The sequence below is a fragment of the Phyllobates terribilis genome, unplaced genomic scaffold, assembly GCF_046119375.1.
Source record: "Phyllobates terribilis strain yellow unplaced genomic scaffold, ASM4611937v1 Scaffold_3__8_contigs__length_932513732, whole genome shotgun sequence".
Lineage (NCBI taxonomy): Eukaryota > Metazoa > Chordata > Amphibia > Anura > Dendrobatidae > Phyllobates > Phyllobates terribilis.
The window spans coordinates 883,207,787-883,228,053 of NW_027362763.1; the positions used below are offsets into that span (position 1 = coordinate 883,207,787).

Genomic DNA, 20,267 nt, shown 5'->3' on the forward strand with positions numbered 1-20,267 from the left:
CTGCGTTTTTGCTTCCTATGGGTGAAAAAACGCTGCAAAAACTCAGAAAAAAATGCTGAAAAAAGTGACATTTTGCAATCACGCAGCAGTTTTTCAATTCAGTCAGGAAAAAAAAACGTGTGTGCATGAGATTTCTGAAATCTCAGCTTTTGCTGGTACTATAAAACTCAGCTTGAAATTTGCATTAAAAAAAATGCAGCAAAAACGCAATGTGTGAACAAAGCCTGACATCACAGTACCTTCAAGTGATCACATGCTGTGCAGTACTTTGAAACACAGCTTTACAAGTTGTAATTACCTTCTGAAGAAATGACATTTACTCTCCTGTTGTACAAAAAGTTTTTAAGTTAGGCTGTACATTACATCCAATTTTTCAGGAGAATTTCAGTACGAAATATACAACATGTCATTCTCATACTAACAGATCATGTGAATACCATTAACGCGATCTGCAGCTTGTTTAAAAGGCCTAACAAAAGACAATGTAATCTCTATTTAAACAAGGAAAATTAGCTTATTTAGTCAAGTAAAACAAAATCTATATATGTTTTATCTGGCCATTGATAAGAGCCTACACACTGTATACACACCAATAAGTGACACATTACATTTTTTACCGAAATGGACACTGGGAACCATCAGTAGAGTGCAATAAGATAGCAAACTATTGGGCTAGATGGAGGACAAATATTTGTTACATGACATTGATTAAAGTGAGTGGACAGTAAAATGACATAATTGCTATTTAAGCAGCACTGGGTATGCTTGTGGCGGACTGCTCCCACTCCAGCAACTGAATAGCACAAAGATAGCCATTATACTCTTTAGTGTAGGTCTACATTTATAGCACAGAAGGAGATTGTACTGTCGAAACTCAACTAAAAATTGCTACATGAATTCAACTGCCTGAGGTCACCTACCAGAAACACTACAGCTGACATTGTTTGTTCATTACATGCTACCCCTTGGCAATTGTTTTCATGGGGGTTATGTCATGGCCATTTGTTAAAGGAAAATCATAACTAGGATGCCTATAGCTTTGTTTGGGAAAACCATTTGCTATATGTATTTGTAACACGGGTACTTTAGATGCAGTGACACAGAAACAGAGCAGCCAATACAGGGTTAATAAACAGGGGAGGTTTATGATAATAGGGTCAATCTCCACGCAGGTAGTAACAGGGGAAAATATGGGGAAAAACAAGGGAAGTAGCAGGTAAAAGTCTATAACTGACAGTTCACAGTTTAACTAGATGTAGCAGAGTCGAACCAGTTGTAAATCAACAGTTTTTACACTTAGCTGACTCTTATCCTCCACAAGGCAGCTGCCAGCTGATGCCGGTGTTGCTTTCTTCAGGCTTCCCCACCCAAACAATGCTCCGTCTTCTAGCGGCAGCGGGTGGTCTCCGGTTTTACCCCCTAGTCCATAACACAGCACCTTATGTGCTCGGCTCCACAGACCCTGCATCTCTTCTCCCTCTAGTCCAGTGTTTCTCAACTCTAGTCCTCAAGACCCACCAACAGGTCATATTTTCAGGATTTCCTTAGTATTGCTCAGGTGATGGGATTATTGCCTGTGCAACACTAAGGAAATACTGAAAACATGACCTGTTGGTGGGTCTTGAGGACTGGAGTTGAGAAACACTGCTCTAGTCGGCTTGACACCTCCGGTCCACTGCACTCGGATCTTGCTCCAAGTACTGGAGCCAGGAGCCTGGACCCTCTCACACTGCTCTCCTGAGCGGGACTCTCCTGCCGCTTTCCCGCGCAAAAGTCCTCGTCTCCCCCTCTCTCTAGCCACGCCACCAATTTCCCGGTCACCTGACCTCCCAGCTCTCACTCTGGACACGATCCCAGCTTCCCAGTCACCTGACTCCTGTGCTCGCAGTCTGTCTTCCCCCTGCAACCAGAGGTACGGCCCCGGCAGCTCCGGATCCCTTGTTCTGAAAGTACTTACACCCCAGTCTTCCCCCTTACATATTAATGGGGTGTGAGGCAGTGACTGGGATCATACACGAGGGACGTTATATATCCCCCAGAATAGGTATAGATAACTATTAAATCCATTGGAGTGCATTTCAGTCACAGACACAGCTGCGGCTGCAATGCAGGAATGAAGGTGAGCATTGACTTGGTCAGGCTATCTGGCTAAGGCAGATTAAGTAAAACCCTGCAGGGCCTTCATTTCTTGGGATGAGGCTACAGGAAGGCAGTGGGGCGGCCTCCTCCCTCCAACCCGGGTTTTCCAGTCGCTCTTGCCACAGGTCCTTTAAAAACCCTGCAGTAAGGATTAGTGTTGTTCAGTATTGGGACCTGCTAGGAGTATAGCAGGAAAGCTCGGCGGGCCTGTGAGTAGCTGAACCCACGCCTGGGAAGGCTCTGCACCCGTCAGGCTCTGAGCGGCCCGGTGCGGCCGTTGCCCCCGGCAACCGTTGTTATGAACTTGTGTTAACCCAGCTGCGAACCGGAGGACTTTCTGTTTACCTGTAAGTTTTGCTGAATAAAAGCTGCTTATGTTGGACTTGCTTGGGTCACTGCCTCAGTTACTGCACAGTGTGAACACCGCCGCCCAACAGGGGCCAAGACGTAATTTATAGGATTTAAAGAAGACCTATTGTGGAGCCCAGCTGCGCTTGGTACCACAGATCCTAGAGGGGTGCATTACCGGATTTCTCCACAAGAGGCACCCACAGCATACACACACCTCCACCTTCCACCTCAGACCACCAGAGGGAGCCCGATAGGGATATAAATAGGGAAGGGGGAGCTAGGCAGCTCAGTGATTCAGCAGTTCCTGCTCAGACACCGAAGGAGTCAGTGCATTCGAGCCAGAGCCTAGCAGTTCCTGCAGAAAGTTCAGTATAGTCTGTAGAGTGAGTCCAGACTAGAACTCACAGAGCTCAGGATAGAGAGCTAGGAGTGTGCCGACACTCAGAGCGGCGAAGAAGAGCAGCGTCCCAGCTGCAGTGTGTGTAACCTAGTGAGGGCCCGAGCGGGGCTAAAGGCAAGTGGAAGAGAGTAACATAGGGGGCAGAGGAGCTTTACAAGCTAACCCCAGAAGCATATATAGCGGACACCGGGTCCGAGTCTACGTGGATCTTCATGACCAGTAGAAAACAACCGGAACCCCTGGCGAACTACATGTCCCAGGATCACCAAAAGCTGATACGTACTAGGGTCAGGAATCACGGAGACCGATCTCCAACAGGAGGCCCTATCACCAAGTCAGCAGGTGCAGAACAGAAACCAAGTTAGGCCAAGCTCCAGGCAGGTCAGAAACTTACTACAGAGAGGCAAGAAACAGGAGGCCCTACACCCGCTCACTGGGGAGAATCCGGACGTGCACCCCTCACCCTACAGTGCTCCGGGATGTGCCTGAATTTCCATCAGTAAAAGGTACTGAAGTGACTTTCGTGTGTGCTCCTATTCTAGCTCTGACCCGGCTGGGTCCCCTATGTCCTGCATCCCCCTTCATACGCTGCCCTGAGGCCCAGCTCCACCTGTGGGGAGCGATACCATCTAAGCTGCCACAACACCGGCCTCAGTGGACTGCTGCAGCGTTAATGATCCTCACCAGACACCACAGGCGGCGTCACGAACATTTACAAACCTATTATCCCAATATACATTCCCCTCTTTTCAGTTGTTTGCCCTGGGCCACGGACCGGGCCAGCCACCGTGATACCCCCCAAGCTTCTGAAGGCCCGGTGCCGAGTATCCCACGGCCCCGGGGGCGCGACACTATCACCAGGTCAATAGTGGTCAGCTATTTTTATCTTATTTCATCCCCATTGCTTCACTTAGTACTTCACTTTTATCTTTTTATAAAATATGACATATGGTTCCAATGATATGAAATTTTTTATTTAGTGCTAATTTGAATGCTTTTTCCAAAAGGGCGTAGGGCGTGGGCTCACAGGCTTCTCTGGGGCTGGGCTCACTTGGTAATAATGCAAAGCAGCCTAAAGACACACCCCAGAGAAGTCTACGATTAAAGCCTCCTAGGTAAAGACCATAAAAATGAGCACTAAATAAAGAGGGCCTTATCTCTGGAACCGCATGTTGGATTTTAAAATAGTGTAAAAACTTAAATACCCAGAGGAGCAGGAGGAATAAAATAAGAGCATTAACTTGCTAATTTTGACCTGGTGACAGGTCCTCTTTAAAGTCTACAAGATTTGTATGCTGTTGGTCTAGTAAAACCTTGTGCACTGTGTACTTGGACCACCAATTCGAAAAATAATCCCTAAACATTATATACATGAATGGCCAATACTTTTGTCATTGATGGCTTTTTGCATTTACACTCATCAATTGCTACAATAATTGGTACTTGGAAACCGGACTCCCCTCACACTAAGACTACAGGTCGATATTCTACCTGCAATGGAATACTAAATAAAGCCTGAAAGAATTGAGTCATAATTGATGCATTTCTCCCTCATTTTCCTGCAGTGCGAATCTGCAGCAAAAAGCGACACACATTCGCCATGTGTTACATTCCAGTTTTTGCTGAACGATCGTTTTGAATGTGGATTTGCTTTTGAACTTGTAGCGCATTTCCCCTGCAAGTCTCCATGTAACACATTTCAACAGTATCTGGACTCCAGTCACAGAATTTGGTTAGAACATCAAGCTCCTGGAATTCCTTCCTCCTGTCCTGCAACTTAGACTCCACCGGTTCATTTTTTTCAGCACTTAAAAGGGTTATTTAGGATTATATATTTATTAAGCTTACTTATATAGTGCCATCATATTCCACAGTACTTTACAGATATGGTCCTCCCGGTCCCAATCTACTTTTCCTATCAGTAGGTCTTTGGAGTGTGGGAGGAAACCAGAGAAGAACATACAAACTCCTTGCAGATGTTGTCCTTGGTGAGATTTGAAGCCAGGACCCCAGGGCTGAAAAGAAACAGTGCTAACTTGTAAAAATGAGAATCTTTTAAATTCACTGCTTCTTAAAAATACTCTCCGTTCCTGGGTTACAAGCCACCTCTGCAGTCTATTACTCATGGCTGGTCTCCTATGCGTTTTCTTTTTATACACCATTTGAAAAATGAAAGCATTTTAAGGCTATGTGCCCACGTTGCGGACCTGAAGCATATTTTTTACGCTTCTCCCTGGCGGGAAAATCGCATGCGGATATTACATGCGGTTTTCCCGCCAGGTAGAAGCGTTTGTGAGGCGTCTTTGCATGCATTTCCGCATGCGGGTTATCAAGCACTTCTCCAAGCATCACTTGGAAAAGTGCTTGACAACTTGTTCAGAATGGTAAAAAATAAAAAAATAAACTTTATACTCACCTTCTGATGCATTCTCTGCCCCGTCCGGAGTCTTGAGCGGCTCACGCTGTTGTGTGCAGGACCTGCGGTGACGTCATTGAGTCATGTGGTGGGTCACATGACTCAATGACGTGGCAGGTCCTTCAGACAACAGCGCGACGGAGGGAAAACATCAGAAGATAAGTATAAACTTTATTTTATTCTTTTTTTTACAGGTTCTTTGGTACCCAGGTCTGGATGAGAGTCTCCTCTCCTCCAGACTTGGGTACCATCCGCACATTGATTCCGCAGCGCTTCCGCAAAATTAATGAACATGCTGCGGATTTTTGACTGCAGCATATACGCTGCGGAAAAATCCGCAGCATGGGCATTGACATTGCGGAATGCCATTGGGGACCATGGGGTGCGGATCTACATGCGTTTTTCAAGCGTTTACGCTGCGGAAATTCCGCAGCATATACGCTTGAAAAACGCTACGTGGGCACACAGCCTTAAGAAGTGCAGTCTGATGGAACCTCAACTTCTTTCGTGCTCTAGTTTTGATAAACCTTCCTCTTTGTGCATTGCCAGAATAACCTCTACCCCCATTTTGCTTTCACTCTACACACATTGTATATAAATATAGCAAGAAATCTGCTAGTTTGGGACAAACAATGGCGTAATTAGCTGCTTAGTCGCATTCCCAAGGAAATGTCATGTGTCTCTAAAATAAGTCTCATTATTGTTTCAGTCTTCCATGAATTTAGTTACACATCCCACCCTTCGCAGGCTACACCCTTTGCTAGAATATATAGCTGAACAGAAAGCCTCTTTGAATGATGCCACAGTTACACAAATGTATCCTTTGGGGGTGCATTCATGTATGAATGATTTATTCTGCACCTTGAGTCAGCCCATACAAAGCAGGTGAACTTGTCTTCTAAGTCAGGCAAGACCAGTAGAAAGGCAAAAATATACACAACCTGACAGAGCCAAGTTATTAGGAATAATGCATTATGCAGCTTTGTGTGGAACCCGATAATGGGATTCCCCATCTTTTTATTCTGGACAGTGGAAAATGGGATTAGAACTTCAGATGAAGCGGAAAGTATTCTTTTGACTTTTCTGCACAGGAAAATTCAGATGGGTCCTGTACTGTATTTAGAAGTATAAAATAATTCAATAGTGTACAAAATTGTACATTATTAAGTTATTTATCTATTCTTCCCCACAATGGGTGTAAATCATGACTGACATTGTAGCAAAGCTTGATCTTTGGACAATCTTTCAAAGCTAAGGTATTCTTGCAAGGATTATTCTTCAATTTGGAAGGATATTATTAAATTTAGTTTTCCCTTCATACAACTTTCTTTTTTTTAATTTAAAAGGCCTCATGCTCAGTATACGGTAGTTTATGGAGTCTTTATGGTTTTGTATTATAGGTCCCAACTCATCATTTACTTTTTTTTTTTTTAAGTCACTTTTCTTTTTTGGCTTGTTGTAAAAACTGACCTTGACAGTACAATATTACAAAATGATCTGGATATGATGACTGAATGGGCAAACACCTAGCAAATGAGGGAATCTAGATTGTGAGCCCCAATGGAGACAGTGCCCATAAGGTCTGTAAAGCGCTATGGAATTAATGGCGCCTAAGTGTGTAAAATAAATGAAAATAAATTATGTAGATAAATGTAGAGTAATGCACCTAGGACGGAGTAATCCTATTGCTGCATATACATTAAGTGGGAGTATACTCGGGACTACAGAACAGGAGAAGGACTTGAGTATTCTGCTTACAAGTAAGCTGAGCAGCAGTACTCAATGTCAAGCAGCAGCCGCAAAATAAAACAACATTTTAGGATGTATAAAAAGAGAAATAAAATCCTGTGATCCCAATGGATTGTTACCCCTTTATAAATTACTTGTGAGGCCACATCTGGAATATGGGATCCTGTTTTGGGCTCCACATTTTAAAAAGGATATTCAGAAGTTAGAGTCAGTTCAAAGGCGGGCAACTAGAATATTACAAGAGATGGAAGCCTCTCATATGATGAGAGGTTGGAAAAGTTGGGCTTGTTTAGTTTAGAAAAAAGATGCCTCAGAAGAGATCTCATTTATATGTATAAATATATGTGTGGTCAATGCAAAGGACTGGCACCTAACTTACTCCTTCCAAAGACCATACGAAGAACCAGGAGCCACTCATTATGAGTGGAATAAAGGCTATTCCAGCAGCTAAACAGGAAAGGGTTCTTTACAGTGAGAGCAGTATGTGGAATGCCTTACCACAAGAGGTAGTGATGACAGACACTAACAGGTTTTAAAAAAGGGCTGGATGATTTCCTCGATACACAACATTTTGGGTTATAGATAATTTAGTCCCAAAGAATGTATGGTGGAGAAAGGTCGAACTTGATGATCCTAGGTCTTTTTCAACCTATGTAACTATGTAGTAGCTGATATTTATTGCACCAAATTCATCAAAATGTCAAACCCGGTTCACGAATTTTGCGGAAAGTCAAAAATGGTCTTTTTTCCAATCACTAACCATTTTTTTTTTTTTAAACAAAAAGTTGCATCTTTTTCAAAGTGTCAGAAAAATTGGGATTTTTGCTTAACTTGAAGAAAATCACTCTAGGTGGGTTTGTGGATTAGAGTTGCGCCAAATTTTTCAACATTTTAAAAATGTGCACATAAAGAATCAGCCGAAAACATCTGGAATCACAAAATTCTGCCCACAAAACAAAAAAAACCATGCTAGGACATATAAAACAAACTTAAAAGCAGGCGCAAAAGCAATGATGAATCAGAGCTGTGGTGTCAATCTTTATACCACCATAAGGGAAGAGTCAGACGGCCTTATAACTCGGACGGGGATTGCAATGTAATGCTCAGACTGGCCAGCGGCTCTCCCGACCCAACATGATAGCTGCAGACAAATACATGCTGGCATGCTCAGGCGGTAGAGCCGCTGGCCAATCTGAGCATTGCCTTGCAATCCCCGTCCGAATTATATGGCCGTCGGACTCTTCCCTAATACTAATTTTATACCTGCCCAAAAAGCAATGCTTCTATGGAATAAGACTTTCATAATATATAACCCAAAAGAATAGGTTGTCGACCGCGCATGCAAAAATTGAGGTACAGTTGTTGGGTCCATAGAAGAAAGAACTTGTACAGAGACGTAATTCAGATGTATGCAGGTGGAACATAATTACTAGCATTTCTTACACCATTGCCTACATTCAGGGTTGGACTGGACTACCCATAGGATCATCGAATGGGTCTAGTTTCTAGCAGGATATCAGGGTACAGCCACAAGAGTGGAGATGAAGTCAAATATCAGACTAACCCAACTGAAGCCACCAGAGGAATCGAGAAGAGTTGTCAAATCTCCTGCATGCTGATGGACTCTGAGAAAGGAAAGCCCTGGCACCATCTTAATCTCCAGACTAAAGCCCAGCATCAGGACACATGAGTTGTGAGCAACACATTGCAAAGCGATCTAATCTAACATCTGGAACATTCTCTATGACCAAAAAGGTGTCACATCATGCCCAGGTATTCCTGAGCTGCTGGACTTATAGTGTTCAAGTCCCGAAGAAAAACCTTGATGGGAGTCTTGCTCATGAAGGTTTGAATGCCTACAATAAAGTTCAAGCCACAAATGGATTTAGGAGTGTCAGCCACAAATGCCCCCATGGGTAGGGTCTGGCCCAATGTCTGACTATAAGCTTTGTAAATCAAATGTATCAATATCAATACATGGGGCTTAGTAAAATTTACTTCTAAATTACAAAGGCTATCTGGCAAAGAAGGATTGCGACTGCGAGTTAAAAGCACAAAAAAGAAGAAACCAAACCATTTCTCAATTTTTTTTGCATCCTTAGCCAATAAATCCAAAAAATAGTTAATCAGAAAAATAAAAAGCTATTAATTGTTATAATTAAATTCCATTAGACTTGAGGATTAGAAAAAAAAAAGGAAGCGTTAATGTCATTTAGAGAAAGGCTTTCTGTTTCCTATCAAAGGTTTACACATGGCCAAACAGCGCTGTACGTAGCAGAGGGAGAGGGTTTGACTGTATCTCACCACAGAAGAATGTCCTTGTACAGTGAAGGAATAAATCCCAGCCCACATCATAAAGATCCTCTTAGTAAAGCGGCCCGCTGTGATGTAGCAGCCTACAGCAAGCGCTATGGACAAATCAAACCTTGCCTTCATCTGTGCCAGAATTACCTCATTTGGCTCTCTGGTAAAACGAGAGTCCTCAGCGAGCTCAACCTGTTCAAGATTGGGACACGATATAACATGAGTCAGCTTTTACTAAGGGCCCCGTCACACTAAGGGCCCCGTCACACTAAGCGATGCAGCAGCGATCCCGACAACGATACGACCTGTCAGGGATCGTTGCTGCATCGCTAATACATCGCTGGTGAGCTGTCAAACAGGCAGGCTCACCAGCGATCAGGGGAGCAGCGATATCGTGGAAAGAATCGTTCCACGATGTCCTGCTCCCGTTACCAGCCTGCTGCAAGCAGGAGCAGGCTGGTAACTATGGTAAACATCGGGTTACTAAGTGCGCGTGTGCCCCTAGTAACCCGCTGTTTACCATGGATACCACTCTGCTACGGTGCGCGGGAGCCTCCGTGCACCGTAGCAGAGTGGTATCCATGGTAAACAGCGGGTTACTAAGTGCGCGCGTGCCCCTAGTAACCCGATGTTTACCATAGTTACAAGCCTGATCGCTGCTCCTGCTGGTCACACACAGCGATGTGTGCTGGCCAGCGGGAGGCCAACGACCAAAAAATGGTCCAGGACACTTTGCAACGATCAGCGACCTCACAGCAGGGGCCTGATCGTTGCAAAGTGTCACACACAGCGACATCGCTGGTGAGGTCGCTGGTGAGTCACCAAAACCGTGACTCAGCAGCGATATCGCTAGCGATATCGCTATGTGAGACGGGGGCTTTAGGCGAATGGAAGCACAATAGGTTTGAATCAAACCTGATTTGCAAACCAGCTTTCCACATCTCCTAATACTATTTCACCCCCTCCCCTTAATGTGAGGAACTTCAGACTTCAGCAAGGATAAGAGCCTTAAATGAAACATGACATCATTCAATTCAGCGCAGAACAATAGACATCACTGTGGGTCGCCTTAAATAATACACTTCACTGAACACCACCCTTCCAAATTCTTTCCTGCAGAAGGCTGCGCTCCAAAATCTTAGGCAATTTAAGTTCCCCAGCTTCATTTTACAGTAAGTGATAAGAAGCTTTCAGACATTAGGAATGTCTACTACACCTGGGCCATGAGCAATGGTCATTATTAACAATGCCACTCTGTATCTGCAATGTGCCAGCGTCTAATCAACAACTATTACATTACAGTATATTTCATTTTTACTGTTAACCCGTTATTTGAATTCATTACCCATTGACACGGACCGACCTAAATGATTGCGGATCAGAAAATATTTATTTACTGATCGACGTTTAATACCCTGGTTACATAGTTTATATGCTCATAACTCTTTCAAAGAAAAGTCCAGGAGTGCCTTCACATGGTAAGCCCACTCCCTCCAATACTGAGAAATTAGTGTTTGAGTTGATATTCAAATAAGGCTGAAGAGCTACTGTAGATCTGAAGACTCTGCCACTCCAGCTCTATTCTCCTGATTGACTGATGACTTTTTTGCCTGAAGTCACACAGTATAGAGCCTGTCAGTCAAGCAGGAGGTGGCAGCACTGTGCAGGGAATAGAGGAGTGATAAAGACTTCCGATCTACCATAGCCATTTCCATATCAATTTAAACAATGATTTCTCAGTAAGGGAGGAACAGACTGGACATGTAAAGGTATCGCTCGACTTGTCTATAAAAAAGAGCTATATGTGCATATGAAAAGTTTGGGGTGTGAAATCCTGCTGACAGATTTCTTTTCAGAAGTTCTTAATATTCAACTAGTCTTTTAATGTTGGATTATCTAATATATATATAATCGTCTTATCCCGTCTGTTATGGCGCCAAATTTAAACACTGCTCTGCTGATTGGTCGCGGTCGCGACTAATCAGCGATTTTGGCGCCAAATTTAAACAAGCTCTCCGGTCCTCACTAACACAGGTTGCTGATTTGTCGCGGCCGCGACCAATCAGCGATTTTGGCGCCAAATTTAAACAACGCTCTGCTGATTGCGCCCGGTTGGCCGCATACATATTTTAGAATACCCGATGCGTTAGAATCGGGCCACCATCTAGTTGTATTATAATTTGGAATAGTTGGTATTCATCCATTTTTTGAGCCTAGGTTTAGTTTAATCGCTGTACAATGTAAACGTCTGCACCTTTCTTTTATACATTGAGCCTCATTTATCATTTCTAGCCACAATTCTTTGTTGCCCATAGCAACCACAGTACGGCTTTCATTTCAGAAGCCGCCGGGGATCTACATGTCGGACTAGTCTCCCATGTGGCTCGACTCCCAGCAGCTATTATTATATAGCTGGAATAATGCAGCCAGCATCTGATACATGCTGCCGTGGATGAGGTTGCATGTATTAGCTGTCAGGCTCCCTTTAATAAGGGACCCGCTCAGTCACTGCTCAGTGTTTAGAAAGTGGTGGCTGGAACCATGCACTCAGCACTGACTGACAGCTGCTATCAGTCAGTGTCGGGGGTGCCGTTACAGCAGCCGCTCTCAATACACAGAGCGGCGATTGAACCCGCACCGGCACCACCCCATGACTGAATACTGGACGCTGCCAGGAGCAATACATTTGAGAGCCCTGCTGCCGGGAGGAAATAAGTGCTGGGCAGGTTCAGAATGCTATTGACATGCAGATTAACCCCCACATATGCATGTTAATATTGTTTTTTATACTACAGTAGATGCCAACAATACAATAAAAAGATCAAAATGACATATGTAACCCAAAACACAGGTAATTTTTAACACATAATGAATGACGTAAAGACAAACCCAAAAAGAATGTCGGAACTGAGGCTTTTTTTTTTTCTTTTAACATTTCAATTTTTTTGCCTGTTTTCAGGACAATGTATAAGAAAAAGAATGGCGTCAAAACTACATCTCATCCCACAAGAAACAAGCCTTCATATGGCAATGGAGTAGGGGAGGGAAAGAAGGAAAGAAGCAAAACAAAAAAAAAAAGCCCAGGTCCTTAAAAGGCTGATTATCAGATCTATTTGTATAATGGCTCATGCAGACAACCCTTTTTTTGGGTTAGACTGCGATCCGACAAAACATCGTATCAAACTCGGACCAATGTTATTCTTTGGGGCCATGTGCACATGTCGATTTACATCTGATATTCGGATCGCACTCGACCATACAAGTCAAGGAGTCCATGGAAAACATCAGAATGCACTCGGATGGCATCTGAGTGCAGTCCAATTTTCATGGACTGACACAATGGAGAAGATAAAGAACCCCCCCATCTTCTTCGCTCCCAAGAAAATCGGATCACACTAATGATCAGAATGCGCTCGTAGTGAGCCTAGCCTAAGCAAGAAAAGTTAACTTCATGTCAGCCAGGACAAATTCAAGTTCGTCTTGCCATCACTGATGCCCATAAGTAGACTGCAGTCTGGTTTAAGACTGCTTTAATGCCCCTTCAGTACTTTTGGAGACAGGTTAAAAACTCTGAACCCAAATTTTTCTAATTTACAGTCCTTAATATGGTGTGCTGTATTGTCTAGAGCTTTACTAATATACATTCAGAAAGACATTATTAACACTGATGAGAATAAAATGAATCAGGAGTCACAAAAATAATTCCTGGTTCTTGTTGCCTCACCAAGGTCACCTTGACTAAGTCATGTACTGCCTGTACTCTGCAGTTTTCACTGCAATGCAGCACTTGCTTGTTGCAGGAGATTTCGTATAAATATGCAACTGAAAAGCAAGAAGAGCTGATCTATTAAAACTAACCCACATCATCCGTCAATCACCCATTCCTTCCATGCTGAAAAAGTAAATGGGTCATGAATGATGCTAGAAGCTCTCTGTCTGCACTTAGTGATGATGATATGCTAATTCTGTAGCCTCAAGCCTTCAAATATAAGCTCTCAAATAAAAACAAAACAATTGACTTTTGCGATAGGAACAGCTCAGAAAACAGTCTGCTTGCCTCCCACATCTGGCTACAACAATCTGGACATGAAGGGTTTATAGGGATAAGTATTCATCTAACAGTGGTGAACAAATGGCCCTAGTTCACCTCCCATTGAACCTCTCCAGCTCTGAAGTCGATCTAGTCCCTGTTGTTTTTGTGGAAAACTGTCTCTTCCAGCTATAAAGTTTCTACCCATCCCCGCCATTGGCTGCGAGATAAAACTCCTGCTGCAAACTCCCACATATAAGCATGTAGGTTAGCTTAATGGACTTTGAATTGCTTTGGGTTCAGCACTTATGAGCCAGTGGTAAGCAAATTATGTTGCAAGTTTGACTCAGACAAAGATTGATATCTCTGAAAGATGTACAGACCAAAAGTTTGGACACACCTTCTCATTTAAAGATTTTTCTGTATTTTCATGACTATGAAAATTGTACATTCACACTGAAGGCATCAAAACGTGGAATTATATACTTATCAAAAAAGTGTGAAACAACTGAAAATATGTCTTCTATTCTAGGTTCTTCAAAGTAGCCACCTTTTGCTTTGATGACTGCTTTGCACACTCTTGGCATTCTCTTGATGAGCTTCAAGAGGTAGTCACCGGAAATGGTCTTCCAACAATGTTGAAGGAGTTCCCAGAGATACTTGGCACTTGTTGGCCCTTTTGCCTTCACTCTGCGGTCCCGCTCACCCCAAACCATCTCGATTGGGTTCAGGTCTGGTGACTGTGGAGGCCAGGTCATCTGGCGTAGCACCCCATCACTCTCCTTCTTGGTCAAATAGCCCTTACACAGCCTGAGTGCAGTCTGATGTCCACAGACTGATAGAATGGAGAATATGGAGACTTTTTTTTCTCCATCTTCTCTTCATCCAAGAGAATCATTTCACGCTCTGATCAGAGTGTGATTTGCACAATTGGCCCGATTCCGATGAAAGAATCTACGCTCATCTGTATCTACCCTTATACTATCTATTCAAACTCTGTAAGGTGGCCATGCACATTAGAATAATGTTGACGTAAAAGGGGTATTCCCATCTCCAAGATCCTATCCCAATATGTAGTAGGTGTAATAATAATAATATTAGCAAATACCTACAATTAGAAATGTAGTATATTTTTTCTGATTCACTATCTCTCTTTCCTCATGTACAGGCATTGCAGGACCTTAGGTTTCCATGGTTACGTCCACTGATGAAGTGACAGTTAGGTAGCTGCTAGTGGTCGTAACCATGGATACCTAAGGTCCTGTGATGCCTGTACATGAGGAAAGAGATAGTGAATCAGAAAAAATATACTACATTTCTAATTGGAGGTATTTGCTAATATTACATATTAGGATAGGATCTTGGAGATGGGAATACCCCTTCAAGCCGCATACTGTCAAATGTGCACCATTACAGAGTGTATGGAGGTGTTTTGATTTGATTCTCAATGGCAGATTTCATTGAATGAAGGGGTTGGATATGAAATTCAACATGCCTATTTGTTTTGTTCTTGAAAGAAGTAAGCCACCTCTAGAGAAGACTCAAACAATTTATTCCCCATCTGCCTATTGAGAAAACATACCAGGAAGAGTCGAGTTGTTCAGCTAAGTTATCTAAAGTGTAATGGCCAACTGTCCTCCAGGTATGCGTCACAGTAGAGGAAATAATTCTATAATGAATAGTTAGTTTGGTCTCATTTAAATTGGTTGTTTAATGCCAAAATTCCTCTAATCAGCTACATGATAACCACCTGTCGGTAATTTAACACTAGAACCACTAATAAAACACATTTTTTGGAACCAATAGAATTCTTTTATATAGAACTGAAAAAAAAATATTTTGTAGCTTGCACTACATATTGTAAAGAGAACAAAAACTAAATAAATGTCACAGTACTTGGAGTAAAACAGTAAAAACTGAATAAATTATTGAAGAAAAAAAAAAAATAATAAAAAAGGTAAGGTAGCCAGGCCGACTGCATTTACAATGTGCACAGAAAGATCAGTAATAGGTTGCTCTGTGTGCATAGGCTTCTATAGGTCTCAGCAGCGCAGATCCTGGTTACACAGGACAATGTGCTGCATTTTTTAAGCAAACCTAATGGGCATTTCACCCAATGAATGAGCGTTTTGATCAATCATTGGAAAGTCCAAAGCCTGTATACATTACAAGTAGAGATGAGCGGATTGCTTCACTCAGCCCCGGGTCCAGGTCAGTTCTCTCTGGCTGTGGACAGGAGCTGCGTGAATTTCCTGAGCTTCCAGGTTCCTCGGCACAGTGTTCGATTCACCAGCCTGCCATGATTTCTTCTGTGCGGTTAATCATAAGGTAAGTCCAGGATCCCGGAGGGTAAGGAAATTATTGCAGCTCCTGTCCATGGCTAGAGAGTATAGACCTGTTCTGTGGACAAAGGTTGCTAAAGTGATCCGCTCATCTCCATCCACAAATTAAGGCTACGGCCCCACTATCAGTATTCGGTCAGTGTTTTTTCTTAGGAGTGGGAGCCAAGGTGAGGAACAATCAGAAAAAGGTATAATAGAAACAAGTCACCAATTCTGCATTTATCACCCACTCCTGAGAAAAAATACTGACCAAATACTGATAGTGGGGCTGTGGCCTTATCTGAAAACAAGCATTCCCAATAATTTTTCAGTTTAAGTGCACCCAAAGTCATTGCAATATTAATGCAATTTTGTCATCAATGATATATTCGAAACAACAAGGAGCAAAGCCTATAATATAGTACTGTAGACTTGCAACTTGGAAGCCCTACTGACCATTGAGATGGGTGAAAAATAAATGTGACATCTGATGTGTGAAATTTGTATAAAGCCTAAGCAGATAAACAAGGCCATTTGTAAGAGGTCAAAGTTCAATTTGTAGCTACAGAACAAAGTACTTACACTAGAGGAGCTTAAAAAGGGCATACTTTTCACTGACACCTAAAGTGGCAAGGTTGATAGAAAGGGTCAAGAAGGAGTCAATAAACAGAACACATGGTCTAACAACAAAAAAACACAAATTCTCAAGCCAGGACACATATACGAGTTAATACGTAGAGTCCTATTGACATTATTGAACCACAAATGACAGATAATGGTAATTTTGAGATACTTGAACTGAATAAACACCAAGTGTGTATATCGTAAAGCAGACTATAAACCTCTGTGATGCCACTGTTTTACCAATGCCTAGTGGCTACCTGCTTAGGACTCCTCTGTCTCTAGACACTAAGATTCCTGAGAAATATTAGTAGGGGCATTGAGCTCCTGCTCATATGGAGTCAAGGAATAAAACACAATTGTTGATTGGAATTATGTATTTTCATGGACCATCAGATTTAGACGTCCATACACTTAATTGTCAGTGTGTCACCATTTCCTTCTACAGCTTTTTCTAGATCTGTCAATTTAGCACCAGACAGGTACCTTAAAACAAGGACCAACTTATCGAGATCAAGAACATTTTAAAGTCAAGTACCTGATAATGCTTTTAAAGAGACTGATCTTATGGATTTGTCAAGAGCCCATATAAAACAAGAACAACTGGGACAGTGCCGTTCTTGACAGCACATTCCTGGACAATGAATATAACTTCTATGGAATGCTAGTTCTCAATAGCTCTACATGCAGCAACAAAACTGACCCTAATGTTCAGGTACTTCCTAGAGGGTGAGGATTTGTCCAAAGACATTATTTCTGCTTTCTAATGATTACTTTCCATTAACATTTTCTCTCATGAGTGATTGGTTCAGCAAGTAACTATTGTACATTATAAAAAATATTGAATTTATAATTGAATTTTAGACATTGGGCTCTGTGCTAAATGTAATATTTCTGCACTTTAAAAGATATACAACATAACTGTATAATAAGGTCACATACATATGTAAAGCAATGGTCATCAGAATATCCCAAGTAGTAGTAACATAGCATGTCAAATAAATATTGCCACTTATAAAGTTTAACAACTATAATATTCAAATAACCTCTTCAGAGAGGAAGAGGACTTGAACTCTAGCGCCAACTATCAGATGCAGCAGTATTAAAAGTCAATATCGACCCTTTAACACTCTCCGAAAGGAGAAACGTTCCCCATTAGATCCTCAATCAGAGGACTCTCGCATTGCCAAATCAGATCTCCTGCTTTGCACTTAGGATGTGGCAAAACCCTGAAACATGTGTCTGCAAATGGAGTTTCTGGTTTGGCGTCTTATCCTAAATCATGTGTCAAGGCTAATAAAAGAGTTGATATTGACTTTTAGGATTTCTACATCCAATAGGTGACATCAGAGTTGAAGTCCCCATCCTCTCTGTGACATGCAGAAGTAGTGCTTTTGCAGAGTGTGACATTGAGAAGTAGTGCTGGTGCTTTAAAAGCATCCAGCAATTAGAGGGGTTAACACAGTCACAGGAGAAGAGGAGTGTTTTAGCAGAGCCCCAGGGGGATTGTGGGGAAGTTGTTTACTGTCTGGCTGGAGCTGAAGAGAAAAGTGGTGTGTATGTTCTGTATCTCACAGAAGTGCCCCTGCAAGTGAAAAGGATTCAAGTCTGGAGTGAAGCTAAGCACAGGTCAGGTAGAGTTACTGAACTAACAGTGCAGAGTATTGGCAGGCAGAAAGATAAGGACTGGAAGAAATGGTGTTACAGGGATCATCTCTCTCAGCAAACCCCACCTCCCCCTCCATCTAACTGTGCCATAAAGAATGCAGTGCTCATTAATGTGCCTTTGCATTAGAACTGTGCTGTCCTGTACTACTGGGGAGACTGTGAACTGCTGTACTGCTAAGGAAACTGTACTGTTTGTCACTGGAGCCTGTTGCTCATAAGACTTGCACTGGCTGTGCAGCTTCTTATTAAATGCTACTGTTCTACCATTTATGAGCAATCTTGTCAAGTGTGTCTGGTCAGCAAGTGAAACAACCTACGTGTCTGTGCCTGAGGGTCAATACCCCCTGTGTGCCTGAGAGAAGCTGCAGCACATGGCCTATGGTCGCCCTGAGTATCGGTTCCCCCAGGATTCCAAAGAATTCATGCAACCTGTCTCGCCCCTATCTGAACCTAGCAGCGTGTGCATAACATCTCTTTAGAGTCTATTTGCATATTTAATAAATTCCCAGAGTAGAGCCTGATAGTCTAGGTATAGTCTATAAGTCTCCTTACACCAGTTTGATACTCTTCACAAGGAGAAATGTTCCCCATTAGAAGCTACAAAGGAACCTGTCAACAAGGTTTTACTACTGAAACTAATCGAATGGCTGTATAGGTTCTAGTAGAACAATAAAAATTATACATTTTTGTAGTAGTCCAATGTGCCAGTGCTGAGAATAAAAACTCTGAAGCCACAAGCAAAATATACATACCATCAGTTTCAGTAGTAAAAAAAAAAGCCCCCAATGGTTGTGACGCGCCCCTGGGCCTGTGTCGCGCTGCGTTGCGCACGCGGGAGCTTACCCGGAGCCGGATCTCTTGAGGGTTGTAGTCTCGTGGCGGTGACCCGGTCCGTGCCCAGGGAGTCAAACTGAGCGGCGATGTAACAGCGGTAGATGCAGGACGACTACGCCACCCGTTGAATGCAGCTATGGAACTGCCGCTGCAGGACAGTCCGCTGAGGCCGGTGGATGGATGGTGCAGCGTAGATGGTATAACCCCCAACGGGAGGGGTATGGCCTCAGGGCAGCAGATGTGGATGATGGGGGTAGCAGGAACCACTCAGAGACGGTGCGGTGTAATTCAGGGTCTTTACTGGTAACAACGATAGACCCTCCCGGAGTACTTGCTAGTGAACGGGGCCTGGTCAGTCCTTGAGCAGATGGGATCTCCCCTGGCCAGGCGGAGTTGTAGGCCTCCCAAACTGACTGTACTCTTCTGGCTACCTTGCTAGAAGCGGATATAAGTAGCCCACGTCCCTGAGTGTACCGTGTGGTGCTCACCCGTATGGCCGGTGACTCGGGGCCTTCTAATGGCTTCCGCTCCACGATGGCGGTGCTGGTCCCACGCGTGTGACCGTGCCTTCGGGTTTCTGGGCCTGAGGACCTGAAATCCCCTGCCGGTCGGCTTCTGCTGCTGGGTAAGAGTTAGTCCCCACAGCCTCGGACGCCGGGTCCGGTAAGAAAGCTTCTCAGTCAGGGCGAGCTCTGCAGCTGCCAGCCCCTGACTCGTAGTGATATTGCTCCCAATGAGCTTCTGCTGTTTCTTCCTATGCTGCTTCTCTGTCTCTACTCTCCTTGACTGACTAACCCTGCCTCAGCCCAGGGTTTATACAGGGGAAGTTCTTCCCCTCCCAAGACTGGGCAGGAGGTGTGGCATGCACAGGATCCCTGACCAAAGGACCTCCCACCTGCTCTCAGACATAACATTACATTACTGTGGAAAACCAGACCCCTGGGGTGCCACATTCCCCCCTAGTGAAATTTAGTACTCCGGGACTAAACATATTTTAGAAAAACATAACAAGATATAACAACAATAACAGTACAATAAGAAGAAACACATAAAGGTGGTCACGGCATGTCCGTAACCGGGTGTAGTCTTTGAAGAAAGCAAGGTGTCCATTTCACCAAAACAGGGAGACGTAACCAGGTAGGGGTCTGTCCTACCCCGAGTCCTTAACAGTCTCTAGTCCATCCTGGGTTACGCTCCAACTACGTACAAGGATTCCCGGTAAATCCACCAAGGATTCCTAAAAATAACTGGAAACACAAAATTATACACAAGCAACAATACACAGATAAACATAAATAAAACAATTTATACACTTCAAATCCTCCAGCGTGCGGGTAACTGGCCTCTAGTGGCCCTAGTGGACCTACGGAGCTGACTGTCTGGCCCTGAACTACAGGGTGTAGGAGCTGTCAAGGGTAAACTGGGCAGCTGTCT

The 20,267-nt window shown here is 43.4% G+C and overlaps 1 protein-coding gene across 5 annotated transcripts in view; it reads right to left on the reverse strand.

Annotated features, from left to right (window-relative positions):
* Positions 1 to 20,267, reverse strand: part of PLEKHG1 (pleckstrin homology and RhoGEF domain containing G1) — a 276,017-nt gene that overhangs the window by 92,224 nt on the left and 163,526 nt on the right. The window lies entirely within an intron of this gene.